Consider the following 2,500-nt stretch of genomic DNA (forward strand, 5'->3'; position numbering starts at 1 on the left):
GCGAGAGACGCGATCGCGTTGCTCACTGTACGGCGTCCGATACCGAGCCATCAGCATGTCGGTCCCCATGCGCGTTGCACTCGCACTCGCAGTCGCAAAAACGTGGGGCAAATATATTACGCGGAAGAGTTATAACAGACCGAGCCCCACTGCATGGGGGGAGTCTTTGTCACTAATGTACACAGATGGAACATTTTGGACTGGAACCAGATTACCCGTACACACGGCGCTGATTAGTAATCAATGCAGAGCCATCAAACTACAGCAAATATACACAACTGTCCGTATACATGCTGAAAGAGTCTGCCCAAAATGGGAACCACACGTCAGCCAGACACTCTGATCACGCACCACTCTCTGCTTCTAACAGGCGCACATACAATATGTAAGCACCAGCATGGAACAACATCCAGTGCATCTTCTCCGCCACATTACACAATCCACACTATCACAACCAGACCAGGAGGTCCGTGCGGAAAATACAATATCCCAGCCTTTCGACATCCACCATTGCGCAGACCAGGCACCAACACCCACACATGTCCTATACAACGGTGCACCCAACATCACAATAGTACCTCCTGTCACAGCACAATGACATGAGTCAAAGACACAGGTCTCACACAAGCATAGAATTGGAGCGCCGCCTCTAATAAGCCAAAGGTGCATCCTGACGTGACAAATCTGATCATGTCACAAGCATTCACTTACTATAATCACTATCAACGAACCTGCCGCCCCCGCCCCCCCCCCCCTACACCTTTCCGTACAACAACGTGTAACCTAACCTAACCTAACCTAACCTATGTTGTACCTTAACCTAACCTATGTTGTACCTTAACCTAACCTATGTTGTACCTTAACCTAACCTATGTTGTACCTTAACCTAACCTATGTTGTACCTTAACCTAACCTATGTTGTACCTTAACCTAACCTATGTTGTACCTTAACCTAACCTATGTTGTACCTTAACCTAACCCATGTTGTACCTTAACCTAACCCATGTTGTACCTTAACCTAACCCATGTTGTACCTTAACCTAACCCATGTTGTACCTTAACCTAACCCATGTTGTACCTTAACCTAACCCATGTTGTGCCTCAACCTAACCCATGTTGTGCCTCAACCTAACCCATGTTGTGCCTCAACCTAACCCATGTTGTGCCTTAACCTAACCCATGTTGTGCCTCAACCTAACCCATGTTGTGCCTTAACCTAACCCATGTTGTGCCTTAACCTAACCCATGTTGTGCCTTAACCTAACCCATGTTGTGCCTTAACCTAACCCATGTTGTGCCTTAACCTAACCCATGTTGTGCCTTAACCTAACCCATGTTGTGCCTTAACCTAACCCATGTTGTGCCTTAACCTAACCCATGTTGTCGCCTTAACGTAACCCACGTTGTCGCCTAAACCTGCTCTGTAATTGTTATACGACTCGTTCAATTACTGTAGTGTTGCCCACCCGCAACCCTCGCAATATAGTTCGCTACTCGCACTGCCCGCACCCCTGTGTATCGCTTCATGTTAAACACCTTGCAAGTCTTGCTCACTTTCCACATGCTCCTGCTGTACACTGTAATGTGGATGGCAGCAGGACGTACATGCCGCCCCTCCCCACGTCCCCACCTTGCCCCCTGCCTTCGCAAGCTGGTTGGTGAGAAGTTTGCATGTTCAATGCCCTTCGCATGCGACGTACTCAGGCTACGTTGTGGTGCGGCCTGTGTCAACTGTCCGCTGATGTCGTACGCGTGAACCACAATCTGTACTGCACATTCGTCCTTATGTACTGAATGATACATCGTGGCACATGTGTGACCGCACAACGACTGCGCCCAAAAACGGCGGACCATACAGTGCAAATATTGTGCACGCAGCTACGTGTCGTCTCCCTATGAGAGCTGGATTGCAGTGTGGTACGCCATAGAGACGTGTGGGAGGAACGGACGCCGTGGATGGCGATCAGCATGAGCTGTCTGTTGATGTATTCGGACCTAGTCGTCTCTCCTCACACACCGTGATGGCATGGTGCACCGCGTTCCATATCTGCGACATGCTACAGAGGCCGGTTGACAGTCGTTCGAGCAATGGACATCGCATACGTACGGGGGCCACCTTCCACGTATTGTCTAGGCGTGCACATTTTGTTGCGTGTATGTGGGCAGACGTAGTGTGGCGTGACACCTGACACAGGCATGCAATAATCGTTGAAGTTGCAAATGGCGATGGACGCCTGCGTTTTCTGGTGAAGTTACGCAAATGAACAAATGGTAACCTGTTGTGGTGCGGTTGTTCTCGCTAGGGGTGAATCGGTGATGGCGACGATAGGTTGAGGTACTAACCGGTTGTTCCAGCGATACCCACCATGCCGACGAAACTGAACGGCATCTGGGTGTGAAGCGATACGCGGCGGTGGCTGGGTGGGACCGTCCCCGGCCGGTGAGGGGGCGCCTCCCGGCGTGCTGGCCGCGCGGTGCGTGGGCGCACGCGCTACAGCCG

Source organism: Schistocerca piceifrons, unplaced genomic scaffold, assembly GCF_021461385.2.
Source record: "Schistocerca piceifrons isolate TAMUIC-IGC-003096 unplaced genomic scaffold, iqSchPice1.1 HiC_scaffold_1410, whole genome shotgun sequence".
Lineage (NCBI taxonomy): Eukaryota > Metazoa > Arthropoda > Insecta > Orthoptera > Acrididae > Schistocerca > Schistocerca piceifrons.